The sequence below is a fragment of the Callithrix jacchus genome, chromosome 10 (assembly GCF_049354715.1).
Source record: "Callithrix jacchus isolate 240 chromosome 10, calJac240_pri, whole genome shotgun sequence".
Lineage (NCBI taxonomy): Eukaryota > Metazoa > Chordata > Mammalia > Primates > Cebidae > Callithrix > Callithrix jacchus.
In genome coordinates, this window is record NC_133511.1 from 23,736,017 (window position 1) to 23,751,664 (window position 15,648).

Sequence of the window (15,648 nt, forward strand, 5' to 3'; positions counted from 1 at the left end):
ATTCAAGAGTGTTCAGCTATCACTTGAAGTATCTGTCTTATACTACCTGGCGTCTGTTAGAGCTTCCAAATTAAATGGCTTCAATACTCAATGCATATTAGGGGTTGAGAAGGAATATAAACTTCCTCATTGAATACATTATTTTATTTGTTTATTTATATATGCATGGATTTCATTTATCTTAACAAATATTGAGTGCCAATCATCTGCCAGCATTAATTATTTTCCGAGAGAGAGAGAAAGGTTGAGGGTAGGAGAGGTGGGTTAGACGTTGTCTCTCTGCTCAGAAAAAAACATATAATCTATCTGGAAGAAAAATAATGTTTTACAGTTTTATTTAAACCTCAAAACTCTGGTGAAGTCCTCTGCAGATGAGGAAAGTCAAAGTCGAAGAAGTTAAATCACTTTCTTAACTGGAAGGGAGTTAAGATTTGGTCTCTTCTTTAGGACTTTCAGCCATAAAGTTTCAGTGTTTAAGGGACGTTTAGGTAGTTACACTATTCCAAATCCATCTGGAATTTTTATATGAAATGAAAATTATTTTGCTGCACATCTAGCAAATGATAAAAGTATAAAATTCACTAATTCTGTCACTCTGTTTATCCTTGATTATCTTTAATGTTTTGGAACATGAATAACTTGAAAAATATTTTGTACACACACAAAAAAAGAGGACAAATAAACTTTTTTTTTTTTTGAGAGAGAGTCTCTCTCTGGCGCCAAGCTGGAGTGTAGTGGCTCCATCTCAGTTCACTGCAACCTCCGCCTCCCCGGTTCAAGTGATTCTACTGTCTCAGCCTCCCGAGTAGCTGGGACTACAGGCGCATGCTCCATCACACCCAGCAATTTTTTTTTTTTTTTTTTTTTTTGTATTTTTAGTAGAGACTAGTTTTCACCGTGTTGGCTAAGATGATCTCCACCTCTTGTCGTGATTCACCTGCCTCGGTCTCCCAAAGTGCTAGAATTACAGAAGTATGTCACAGTGCCCAGCCATAAACTTTTAATCAGCAAGTAATATCGCATGAAATTTACCTGGTCTGGTAAAAAACGTACTCAGGGAAGTCAAATGCCATAAACTGTTTAGATGTCCAAGTAGAATGTTTTAGAATCAAAGTGGCGTGTGCCAAATTAATGAAATGGTCACAGTAAAAACACTCATGTTCTATGTTCCCAAAGGTCAGATGTTCTCAGTGACAATACCTGTTACAGAAGAAACAGTGATCAGATCACGGCAGGAAAGACTTCAATATGGTAACTAAAAAGTTTTCTGGCCAGGCGTGGTGGCTCCAAGGAAGGTGGATCACCTGAGGTCAGAAGTTCAAGATCAGCCTGGCCAACATGGTGAAACCCCATCTTTACTAAAAATACAAAAATTACTTGGGCGTAATGACACACACATTTAATTCCAGCTACACCGGAAGCTAAGGCAGGAGAATCACTTGTACCTGGAAGGCAGAGGCTGCAGCGAGCAGGGATCATGCCATTGCACTCCAACCTGGGTGACAAGAGCAAAACTCTGTCTCAAAAAAAAAATCTTTCTTATTATTGCTTACAGTTATTTTCCTTCAGAAAATGTACAGATGCTCCGGAATTATCATAAGCAACAGAAGTATGATTGCAAGTTGTATTTTGTCTGCATTTTAAAGCAAAGATTCAATGTTTGATCAATTTTTTGTGTTAAATGTAGATTCCATATGTGTCTTGAGCATGTTAAATATTTATATTTAATAAATATTTAACTTTTTAAAAAAGTTTTTTAAATTGACAAATACAAATGGTATATACTTATGGTGTACAACATGATGGTTTGAAAATTATACAAGTTGTTGAATGGCTAAATCAAGCTAATTAATATGTATTAACTTGCATACTTTTTTATTGTGGTAGGAATAACTAAAATGTACTCTCTTCCCAATTTTTAAATATACAATACGTTATTAATTATAATAACCATGATATTCATTAGATATCTTGAGTTTATTCTTTTGGTTTAATTAAAATTTTGTATCTTTCACCAACATCCACCTGGTAACTATTATATCATTCTACTTTTCTGCTTCTATGAATTGCACTTTTTCAGAAAGTTTCCACATACAAGTGAGATCAAGTGGTATTTGTCTCTCTGTACCTGGCTTACCTCACTTCACATAATATCCTTCAGTTTCATCTACACCGTCACAGATGACAAGATTTCCTTCTTAAAATATGAATCGGCCAGGCGCGGTGGCTCAGGCCTGCAATCTCAGCACTTTGGGAGGCTGAGGCAGGTGGATCACGAGGTCAGGAGAGCGAGACCAGCCTGGCCAACATGGGGAAGCCCAGTCTCTACTAAAAATACAAAAATTAGCCGGGCATGGTGGTGTGCCCCTGTAGTCTCAGCTACTCAGGAGACTGAGGCAGGAGAATCACTTCAACCCAGGGGCCAGAGGTTGCAGTGAGCCAAGATCACACTACTGCACTCCAGTCTGGGCAACAGAGTGAGATTCTGTCTCAAAAAAAAAAAGACGGAGCTGAATTGTATTCCATCGTGCAGATATACCACAGCTTCTGTATTTATTCATTCACTGATGGGCATTTAAGATGTTTCCAAGTCTTGGCTATTGCAAACAGTGCTGCAATGAACATGAGCAAGCAGGTATCTCTTCAATATACTGATTGCAGAAAAATAAAATTTAAATTTTTGTTTCATTTAATTTTCCACAGCAAAATCATGTATTCAGTATTTCAATTTTCTTTAACAGATGAAGGTTACATTAGGAAAGTTATCCTGTAAAAACATTCACCCTAGGCTGGGCGTGGTGGCTCGGCTGTAATCCCAGCACTTTGGGAGGCCCAGGTGGGCGGATCAGGAGGTCAAGAGATCAAGACCATCGTGGCCAACATGGTGAAACCCCGTCTCTACTAAAAATACAAAAATTACCTGGGCGTGGTGGCATGCGCCTGTAGTCTCAGCTACTTGGGAGGCTTAGGCAGGAGAATTGTTTGAAACTGGGAGGCGGAGGTTGCAATGAGTCGAGATTGCGCCACTGCACTCCAGCCTGGAGCCTGGCAATGGAGCAAGATTCTGTCTCAAAGCAAAACAAAAAAAATTTCTCCACATCCTCTCTAGCATCTGTTGTCATCTCCAGATTTTTTAATGATCGCCATTCTAACTGGCGTGAGATGGTATCTCAATGTGGTTTTGATTTGCATCTCTCTGATGACCAGTGACGATGAGCATTTTTTCATATGATTGTTGGCCTCATATCTGTCTTCTTTCATAAAGTGTCTGTTCATATCCTTTGCCCATTTTTGAATGGGCTTGTTTGTTTTTTTCCTGTAAATCTGTTTGAGTTCTTTGTAAATTCTGGATATCAGCCCTTTGTCAGATGGGTAAACTGCAAAAACTTTTTCCCATTCTGTTGGTTGCCGATTCACTCTAGTGACTGTTTCTTTTGCCGTGCAGAAGCTGTGGAGTTTGATTAGGTCCCATTTGTCTATTTTGGCTTTTGTTGCCAATGCTTTTGGTGTTTTGTTCATGAAGTCCTTGCCTACTCCTATGTCCTGGATGGTTTTGCCTAAATTTCCTTCTAGGGTTTTTATGGTGCCAGGTCTTATGTTTAAGTCTTTAATCCATTCAACCATTGTGGAAGACAGTGTGGCGATTCCTCAAGGCCTTAGAAATAGAATTCCATTTGACCCAGCAATCCCATTACTGGGTATATATCCAAAGGACTATAAATCATTCTACTATAAGGACACGTGCACACGAATGTTCATTGCAGCACTGTTTACAATAGCAAAGACCTGGAATCAACCCAAATGCCCATCGATGATAGACTAGATTGGGAAAATGTGGCACATATACACCATGGAATATTATGCAGCAATCAGAAATGAGTTTGTGTCATTTGTAGGGACATGGATGAATCTGGAGAACATCATTCTCAGTAAACTGACACAAGAACAGAAAATGAAACACCGCATATTCTCACTCACAGGTGGGTGATGAAAAATGAGAACACATGAACACAAAGAGGGGAGTACTAAACACTGGGGTCTATTGGGGGGAAAAGGGGAGGGCCAGTGGGAGGGGGAGGTGGGGAGGGATAGCCTGGGGAGAAATGCCAAATGTGGGTGAAGGGGAGAAAGCAAGCAAAACACACTGCCATGTGTGTACCTATGCAACTGTCTTGCATGTTCTGCACATGTACCCCAAAACCTAAAATGCAATAAAAAAAAATTCATCCTTTAGCAAATTTAATTTATTCAAAACTAATGTTTATTCACAAAACATTGCAATGCATACAGCATTGTGCTCAGTAGTAAGGGTCATATAAACAACTAAATGACGGCATGGTACACTTGACCTAGGCTCTCAATATGGGACAGAGAAAGGGTAAGGAGTACAGAGAACTAGTGGAGGACGTCATCATTCTTCCATTCTCTCCTGGCTTCAGCTTTCCCTCCTGTGACAGGTGGAATAAATAAAGTAGCTGATAGTCATTCTAGTAAGAAATAGGTGCGATACTGTAAAAGAAAAGTAATAAAACTGCTAGCATCTCGAGGTAGATGATAATAAATTCGTAGGATTGCTAACCTGCTTGGTTTGTGATTTTTCTATAAAACAGCATAACAGGGTGGGTGTGTGAATGGAACAGGCAGGTGAGTTCACTGAAGACTGAGCAGGAAGATCTGATGGAGGGAAGGATTTTAGTAATTTAGAACAAATTATAATAGTGTTTAGAAATCTGAAGTAGATAAGAAGCTAAGCAAAGGCAATGGCAAGAAAAGGCTGCAAGAGGAGCAAAGTTTATGTGAATAAGTTAGAGGTTTTATTGAGATCATTTTGACCTTGATTAGGTCAAAAATTTATTAGCGCTACCATGATGCACCAAAACAGCCATGTTTTAGTGAACGGGAACTAGCCATAGTCTCTGTCCTCAATGAGCTTAAGCCTGGTAGAAGAATAGAGGCATTCATCAAATAATCCTACATATATAATGATAATTACTTAAGGTGGTAAGGGCTAGGAGGAAGTGCTGTGGATTGAAAAGTTACTGTGGCAGAGTATTTGTATCCTACTCATGTTCCTCTTTCACATCAGTAAATTAAATATTTTTTCACATCATGATTTGCATGACTAGCTGGTGCTCCTTGAAGGTAGAAGAGGACTTCCCTGAGAAAATGTTAGCCCAGTTGAGATCTGAAGGTGAAACCTTTCTAGGTGCCAAGACTTCATTGGAAAGATGTACAATACATTTGAAGAACTCGAGGAAAGAGAGGAAAAATAATTGAGATAAATCTTGAGAGGCAGAGAAGCAAATGATGACTCAAGGCGCTGCTCTTTGAAGACTGCAGTCTCTACATTAGGAGGCTTAAGGAAATGTAAGACAGCTTTAAGCAGCATTATGTTTCAGTCCATCATGGGAGAGAGAATGTGGAAAATAATTCTAGCTACAGTCAGGAGAGCAGCTGTGGGGAGCAAGAGTACATTCAGGGAGACAAATAAGGAAGATCACTGGGATGTAGAATTTTGAGATATTTGGTCAGGAAAAAAAAAGAGAAAACATAGTTACTAGGGCAAAGAAATGCTATGAGGAATGTGCATGGATTAAGGCCCTGCTTTAGCCTCGTGTGATGATGTCAGAACAAAGCTTCATTTTCTGCTTACATTTTCATACTTGAATGTGCACTAAGAACCATACTTTATCAGGTAAAGCCCCACACAGGTATCTTCTGGAAACACCCAGAGTATTAGAACCAACAGAGGATAGTAACAAGATAAGAATGAGAATAATCGCACCCCACTCTGTGGGATTAAAATATTTTATTACAAATGAGTTTTCTCTCAGATGAGCTTTCACACATCTGAGAGATTGAAAGGGAAAAAAAAGTAAGGGTAAGATTTTTGGAGGGGGGTGTGGGAGGCCAAATATTTATTTCTAAAATTTCAACAAATTTGCTGTATTGTGCATAGCTGCATGAAGATCTGAGACAGAGTCCTATTTACATCCACAAAGTAATTGTGTGACTTAAAGAAAATTACCTAACATCCCTAAACCTCATTTCATCTTTTGTAAAATGATCTCCCAGGACTCCTATGTAGATTATATTAGATGATGTATAAAAAGCAATAACACAGTGCCTGGTAAGCAGTAAGGACTCTATGAATGGTAACTTATCATTATTACTATAGGAGGAGCTTCTGAAAAGCTACCTTAGACTACGTTTCTCAAACTCTTTCTCCGCCCACACCAAATGGAGGTATAAAAAAATAAAGAAACAGTGATTTAAGAGGGCTCAACTACCATAGATATTGTTATAGGAAAAAGGAGAGAATTAACAAGCCACAGAATGTGTGAAAACTGCATATGCAACCTTAAAAAACAAGGTAGGCCAGGTGTCATGGTTCATGCCTGTAATCCCAGCACTTCAAAAGGCCAATATGGGAGGATAGTGAGATCTTATCTCTATAAGAAATTTCAAAAATTGGCTGCGTGTGGGGTGCACACCTGTAGTCTCAGCTACTCTGGAGGTCAAGGTGGGAGAATCTCTTGAGCGGGGAAGTCCAGGCTCTAGTGAACCATGGTTGCGCCACTGCACTCCAGCCTGGGTAATAGAGCAAGATTCTGTCTCAAAAAAAAAATTGTGGTAAAATACACAAAGCATAAAATTTAACATCTTAACCATTTTGAAATATGCAGTACAGTAGTGTAAAATATAGTTACAATGTTGCTCAACTAAGCTCTGGGACTTGCTCAGTTCTTGCAGAACTGAAACTCTATAGCCATTAAATAATTTCTCCATCCCCTTTCAACCTCTGTGGCCCCTGGGAACCAACATTCTCATTTCTTTTTCTATGAATGTGACGACTCTAGATACCTCATATAACTGGATTTATACAGTCTTTTTGTGGCTGGCTTATTTCACTTAGCATAATGTCATTGAGGCTCATCCCTGTTGTGGCATATGTCAGAACTTCCTTCCTTTTTAAGCCTGAAAAATGTTTTGTCGTGTGCATATACCACATTTAGTGTATCCATTCATATAATGAATAGTGGGTTGCCTTCAACCCCTGGCTATTGTGATTAACGCTGCTAGGAACATGGATGTACAAAAATGTCTTCGAGACCCTACTTTCATTTCTTTTCTGTGTATACCAAGAAGTGGAATTGCTGGATCATATGGTAATTCTACTTTTACTTTTTAAGGAAAATACAATACCGTTTTCCATACCATATGCGCCATTTTACATTTCCATCCATGGTGTACAAGGGTCCCAATTTCTCACATCATAGCCAATGCTTATTATTATTATAATTTAAAAAATAGTAGCCATCCTTATTGAAGTGATATGTTGTTGTGGTTTTCATTGGCATTTCCTTAATGATTAGTGGTATTGAACATCTTTTCATATGCTTATTTGCCATTTGTGCATCTTCTTTGGAGAAATGTCTATTTAAGCCCTTTCCTCATTTTTCAATCGGGTTATTCGGTTTTGTTGCTATTGTTGTTAATGAGGTACGATTTTAAAAAGATATTGTGTGTGTCTATGTGTGTTTATGTATGTGTGTATATGTGTTTTAAATAAAATCTTATGTTGCATGCTTTTAGATATAGGAAAGATTTAGACTGTTATTTTTGTTTTCAGTGACAATCATTGCAGCACTAATTTAGAAAGAGCCAAAAAGTTGGTCATTCTGATTTTGCTTTTTGCATATCATCAGTTTTACCTAAACATGGATATATATTTAAATTCAGACATAATATTGTTCTGTATCTTAATTATTTCACTTGTTTCTCTGTATCAATAAACATTCAATTGCATCATAATTTGAATGGGTAAGTGGTTTTCATTCATTCATTCAACAAGCCTACACTGAAAGCTTACTATGTCACTGGGCTATGTTCTATGGATACAATGGTGAGTAAGACACACATAATCCCTATTTTTATAGGGATTTTTATATGCTGTGACATCTTGGATTTTTGGCGATCAAGTTAGGAGAAGGCATACAATCCTCCTATTGCACTAAAACCATTTAACTATGCTTGAAGGGGCTTCATTTTCTCATTTTCGCTTCAGGCTATTTGTAGAGTAAGGATTTTTATTAGGAATTTTCACTTGTTTTTGTTTACTGATTTCAAATAGAAAGAGAACTTTGGGGACTACAAATGGAATAGAAAAACTACGAATGACTAAAATGTCATTGAAACTAAGAGCTGGTATGTCTGTGGGATCTTCAATTAATAGTGCCCTTTGTTTCACTTTATATTCTGAGAAAATTGAGAAGTAGTTATCAACTTCAGTCGTGTTGGAAGTTAGGTTACAAAATGTAACTTGCTGGGAAAATCAAATGACCATGCTGATTAAGCCCCATAATTAGATCATCTTCTCTTCAACAACACTGGATAGAAAGACTTTCCCCCTGAGTTTATACTAAAGAGTATTTTGGCATATTGGCAGCATGGTGCAGTAGAAAAACTATGACACAGCAAGACTTAAGAGGGTTTGGGTCTAGGGCTGGCTTTAGCATCACTAGATGTAGTATAGAGTGAAGACACTAATTGCTGTATTCTCAGTGCCACCATCTACAGGTGGGAACAATGGTAGTAGAACAGAGTAAGTGGAGATAATAATAAAGTCAGTACAGTCATCTTTCAGTATCCTCAGGGGATTGGTTTTAGAACTCCCATAAGTTCCACAATCCAAGCATGCTCATGTCCCTTATTTAAAATGGTGTAGTATTTGCATATAATCTATGCACATGCTCCTATATACTTTAAATCATCTCTAGATTACTTATAATACTAATACAATGTCTACTACCACTTCATTCACATGAACTCAATGTAGTACTCACAATAGGCAGATTCAAGCTTTGCTTTTTGGAACTTTGTAAAATTTATTTTCTGAATATTTTTGATCCACAGTGGTTGAATTCACAAAAGCAGAACCCATGAATATTGAGGGATGACTGTATATAGACATAACCTATGTCAGTACTTATTTTACCAATTATTTATCAAACAACTTCTTTGTATCATGAGCTTTGGAGAGAGGTAATTAGGATGAGTAAATTGCCAAGCAGGTCACTTAGGGTAGCTATGGGGTACAGGAATCTGTAGCAGGGAGGGGATTTGCAGTTAACCTCAGCTGAGTTTGAGGTCTGATTTGAGGCTTAATGTGTAATGTTGGGTTCATTATTTGAAGGCTTTAATCCTCAAAACTCTTTTCTACACTATGTAAAATCTACTTTATAGGGGTGATGTGATGATTAAGTCAGATGATGTATGTGACATGTTCATCACAATGCCCAGAAGACAGATCATGCTCTATGAATGTTAGTTAATATTCTTCTTCACAAGATGGAAGAACTGAAATGCTTATAGGCAGAAAACAGGAACAATTACATTTTAATTGGAGCAAAAAAATAAAATAAAATTGAATGTTAATTTGGACCCAGAGAGGAACTACTGGCTACCTATCATAGGGACAAGAAATCTGTCTCCAAGTGTTTGCCATGCCCTTGGGATTCCTTATCCAGAATTAAGAGACAAAGAATAATATTAATTTTAACATTTATTCTCAATAATAACTCATAATTTATTCACAAACAGTAAGTAAAATATTTTGGAATACTCTTTTCAGGGACCTTTTCACTTCCTTGTTCCTTAAGGAATAGATTAACGAGTTCAGCATGGGTGAGACAACATTATTTAATATTTGTACCATGGCACCAAGCAAGAGGTTGGGTGTGGACTTCAGATAGACAATGATTACAGGTCTGTAGGCACAGAGGATTGCAATGAGGTGAGCACTACAGGTGGAGAAGGCTTTCTGCCTGCCCTCTGCTGATCGGATTCTCAGGATGGCGATCCCAATGCGAATATAGCAGACACAGACACTTAACAAAAGTGTTAAAGCCAGAAATCCAACATTTATGGAACCCACCCTCTGGGCCAGGGCACTGTCAGTACAAGCCGGGGTTAGACAGCAGGAATGTCACAGAAAAAGTAGTCCACCTGATTGGGGCCATAGTAGGACAACTGAAAGGTAAAGGAGGTCAGAATGGTGGCCTGAAGACAACCCACCAACCCGGCGACCATGACCAAGCTGACACAGACTCCAGGCTTCATGATGAGCATGTACCTCAGTGGGTGACAGATGGCAACAAAGCAATCATAAGACATCATATAATAGAGGCAGCCTTCAGCAGAACCCAGAAAGTGATAGAAGAAAAGCTGTAAAGCACATCCTTTTAAGAAATGACTTGGCTCTGGCCAGAGAGATACAATAGCATCTTGGGACATGTTACAGATGGGAACAATATGTCAAAAATAGCAGAAGTCCCAAGAAGAAATACATAGAGGTGTGAAGAGTAGAGGAAGAAACAATTGCTATAAGGATGAGTAAATTTCCAAGCAGGGTGAAGAAGTAGATAAAAGACAAGATAGCACAGAGCACAGTCTCCAGTCCCTCTGTCTGAGGTATTCCCTGTAGAATGAACTCATTCAGCAATGTGTGATTCCTCATGTTCATGGAAGGGCAGTCTGGGTTTTCACAAAATATATGAAAATGTGAATGTGGAGACTGATTGGAATAGATACAATACCAATACATTCATTGGCACCAATTTTTGTATAAACATTAAGTTTTTGTTGAAATTCAGAATTAGGAATTCTTCCAAAGATATTTAGGGATTAGTACAGCATACATATGCCTTCAGATCTTGAGATATATCCCTTTATTAATATAGACACAAAACAAAAGGAAACATTAATTTGGTGAAATGTTGAATGGACTAAGAGAGCACAGAACATAATTAAGATCCACAACCAATTATACAATAATGAATGCCCTAAAAAGACCAACTTGCAAGTCGGATCCTCCTGATTCCTTTTCAGAACATTTCTACAGTGACTCAAAGATGTGATCAGATGCCCTAATTATTCACCAAAAGTGAATTTGGTCATTAATATATCTAATAAAAATGATGGATTGAGATACAATGTAATGAGCATTAAGATTTGGGTTGTGTTAATATCATTCTAATTATAGATAAACATGAGTTTTAGCACATTCTTATTTGGAAATATTCATTTGTCTGAAAAGAAACTAACAGTGACTAACCTGGTTATTACTCTGGGGTTTAAATTGCATAGAGATAAGCAGCTGAGATGTATTATTATGTCCTAGTTTTAGGTTTTAGTGATGTCATATCATTTATAAAGATGCAGATATGAAACATTTAATCTTTGCTAACAATTGGAGTTTTTTAATCCTTAGAATAATGAAACAAATATTTCAATTCTGAAACTTTTTGTGCGCTTTTGTCTTTTTGTAAATTTTGTTGTGTAAGAGCACTTAACATGAGAAGTACTCTCCTACCAGATTTTCAGTGTTGTATACAATATTATTATTAACAATATGAGGACAATATTATATAGCAGATCTCTAGACTCATCTTGCATTACTAAAACTTTAGAGCCATTGAATAGTAACTCCCCATTTCCCAGTCTTCCCTGCCCACCCTCGGGGTAACAACCATCATTTTGCTCACTGCGTCTATGAATTTGACTGTTTTATTTTAAGGGAAAGAGTCAGGTAACTGTATACGCTAAGAACAGGTAACTGCCACTGGAGTATGATAGTGCTTAAATATAAAGGCTCTTGTGAATCATCCAAGAAGAGATATTTTCGCCTTTAGTTTTTACTTTTTAGATATATATATTTTTATATCCCAAATGCAAAAACTAATAATTGCCCTTAACTCTACTTACAGTTCCTGGTTAATGTATCTGATCCTCTTTATAAGCAATAGTTACTGATTGATAATTTTAGCCTCTAAAACAATGGAAGTGGTAAGATAGATGAATACAATCCATATAGACACAGGAAGTACTGAAGGAATTGAGTTCAGATTCTGTTAGACTGCAAGATTCCTGAGAGTAGTGGCTATAATTTGTCATTGAATTTGCAACACACATCACAGTGCTTCTGAATAAATGGCATTTAAATATTTGTTAGAGAAATGAATGAATGAACAGTTGGAAATTAATTTATGGATATTATCTGACTGTAAGTTCTATGAAGAGACTGTGTTTATTCTTGTTCATCATCATATCGTTAGGATTTAAGAAACAGCAGCACCGAACAAGTATGTTTATTTCAATCAAATTTTTGAACACTCTAGAATTATTTCTTTGGTCTTTAGACTACTTTAAGTCTTTTATATTAACTCCAAAAAACAATGGTTGTAGTCAGCCTACTTTTGACTTTGGATACCATGCCTAATAAAAGGAATTTAGGTATTCATTAAAATGTAGGGTATCTAATTGCTGAGCAAGGGGAAATAGGATGAGCCTTGAATATCTTCGAAATTGCTGTAACTTATAATTACCTCTTGCTGGATGAGAGTTAAGGAAGCCAAATGGATCTTTCTGAAGAGAAGGAAAAGAACAAAATTAGTTCTTTAACAGCAACAACAAAATAATGTGAAAAGGAATTACTGTAAAAAATCAATAGGACAAAATTATTCACACAACCTTAAGTACCAGATTTAGATCATATGTCTTAGATCATGTGATAATCAAATCTAGAAAAGTGTTATTACAACATATTAATGAAATCAATGTACTCTATTATTCTCTTAAGGCATCAAGTCTATGGCAATTACATTTATTGTATTGGGTTCTTTGAAGTCTTGGGTGTTTGGGGTTTCTCGTTGGGGGAAAGCTAGTATTCTTCATTCCCCCCAAAACACACCACCTCCACACCCCCAGTATCCCTTTTTCTGCTTCCTCTGGGGGATCATCTGGACCTGAAATCAGTTTGTCTGTGTGCCTTAGTTGTTGAAGAACAAGTGCATGACCACTGGGTGACCTCTGTGATCTGGAATAGTCATCTCTTCACATAGATATCCTGGGAGGTTTCTGAACCATTTCAGTTAAGCTCAATGAACAGAGGGCAAAGAGTATTTGTTATGTAGGTATTTTAACATATTCCTAGAAAAAGACATTTGACACCTCAGTATAGAAAAGTGGAGTGTAATATGTGACTTTTAAACTAAGAAAATGTAGGGGATAAATAGAAAAAGTAGATAGATATTAGAAATCAAGATCAAGTGAACAGGAAAATATTGCCAAAATGTGGGATGTTCTTATAGTTGGTGGTATATAGTGAGGATCCACTAATGTTTGTTTTTGATTAACTGGGATAATACCTCACAGAATTGTGTAAAGATTAAATATGACAATATTCCTGATGTAACCTTGAAACGGATAGAGAATTTTACTGTTCTCTGCTTGGATGACAGGAGCCAATAAGGCAAGGATGATAAGAAAAGACAAGATTTTAAGCCAGGCAGATTTTGTTTTACATCTAGACTCTTGCTTACTAATTCTGTGATTCTGCTATGTCTTCAATTTGCTTATCTCTAAAATAAGGACAGTATTACATTCTAAGGGTTGTTTGGTAGACTGAATGGGATAACATAGTATAAGGCATCTAATTGGGTGTCTGATATATTTCGGATGTCTGGCAACTTTTACCTAGTCCTTTACTCTTACAAGGGCAAAAACGCTCTTGTAATGTTTTGACTTAATATCAGCATGAGTGCAGCTAATGCTAAATAATTCACAGTTTGGGGAAGTGTTTAGAAAACACCCCGAGCACCGATGGAGGTCTCCTCTGAATTATTCTGAGGTAAAAAATAATATATGTGATAGAGGAGATTGGAAACTTTGGCTTAAGTGCCTCCTGCATCCTCCACAACCCACAAGCAAGAACCCCTCCAAATCATTCCAAAAAGAATTATGCTAATGCATGGTATGAGTGATAGACAAAGTGAAATGTGAGTTATTCAGCTATTGACTCAAAATCAGTACAATATAAACATGATTTTCTGTAAGATAAAAAACCAAAGAAAAGGATATCTATGAGAAATAGCTCATGAAAACAATACCACTACAGGTTGAGATTTTATTAACCATGACTTTAAAAAATTCTGTCCTTATAACTTCAAATATTATTTTTTTTAAATCTGAAACATTTAAGTTCCTCATCATTTCTAGACCCAGAATCAGACAGGTTCACAGGCATTAAAGACATGAGGATCTGAGAATGATAATTTAAATAGTAATTTAGGGTTGCAAGCATAATAGAAATAGATACAGCTTTGCTAGAAGACTCTATTCAAATCCAAACATTTGTCTAGAAAAAAAACATCATAGAATATTAAAAAGAACTTAAATCAGAGATTTAAAGATTCAAGTTCAAGTTGAAGTTCTGCTATTTGGTGGTGTGACTACGGGCCAGTAATTTATTTTCTCTGAACCTCAGTTTCCCATCTTTACAGAAGCAGAAAGTGTTCCTTGCACCAGTATCCTGAACCTTAACTTGGCAGCTAAAAATTACCATTCCGACTAGGACACTTTAAGAGCAAAAGGGAGTGTGATTAATAATTAAGGCAGGACAATAGGGGCAAAATGTGAAAGTTCTTGCCACACCACTGAATAAACTTTAGTCTCCTTAACTTATGACCCTCGTCTGTGTTTCACAAATCTGTATTTTGACATCCACACTACAATTGTGTTTCTAGAATATATGGAGTGTTCTTGTAATTGTGCTTGGTTTGTAGTAAGTACCCACAACATGTTTTTATTAACTGAGATATTCATCTTACAGAATCGCTATAAAGATTAAATATGGTGATGTTCATGAAAGAGTTTGATACCTAATAAGATGTTATATAACAGTTTGTTATTATTATATTCACTGTGGGGAGTCCAGATAAGGAATATGTAATATTCATTTATTATTATTCATTATTATTATATTTACTATGGGGAGTTCCATGCTAAAGAGTTTTCCAATCTATATGGCTAACATATAGAATAAGAAAGAAGCCCTTCATGGTGATTTTTTTCTCTATAGCATGGGACTCCCCATAGTAAATATAACAAAAGAATGAAGATGATAGTCAATGTCTTAAGCCTGAATGAGATCATTAGGAGAGGTTAGTATAGTCAAGACAATAGTACTGGCGGCCAAACTTTGAGAAATACTACATTTTAGGAAAAGGAGAATGAAAAGAGGAAATGTACATATTCTTTAGAGAATTAGGAAGAGAACCAGGAGAATGTCAGATAGATAGATAGATAGATAGATAGATAGATAGATAGATAGATAGATAGATAGATATTGTCTGCTAAAGTTATTTATTTCTCCATGTCAAGAAATAGATACAATTAACTTTTAATTGTAAGCAACTGTGTGGTGCTTGGAAGTTGATAGATGCTGAATTCATTAGTAACAACAAAAAGAGAGGACTCAAGAAATGCATTCCTGAATGCTGTATGAGAGAGTGAAGGGAGGAAAAGACCTTGGCTGCCATATAGAATGAGAAAGAAGCCCTTCACAGTGATTTCTTTCAATGATTCTTGCTACTCAGGTCGCTGGAGTGAGGAAGCCAAGTAAAAATTAAGACAGTTGAGGAGAAGCTCTGAAAACTTACATAGTCACAGGATAATGACCAGCTCACTTAAGGAACACAAACGTTTTTAACCCTTCTTTTATCATCCGTTTCTTCTATAGACTATGGGGCTCTCCATTCCAAACAGCATGCCAGAGAATTGAGTTTGGGTTCTCTAATTGCAGACCCC

The 15,648-nt window shown here is 36.8% G+C and overlaps 1 pseudogene; it reads right to left on the bottom strand.

The window, feature by feature from the left end:
* Positions 1–9,589: 9,589 nt before the first annotated feature.
* On the bottom strand, positions 9,590–10,519 carry LOC144577908 (olfactory receptor 10N1-like; annotated as a pseudogene).
* Between the last annotated feature and the right edge of the window lie 5,129 nt (positions 10,520–15,648).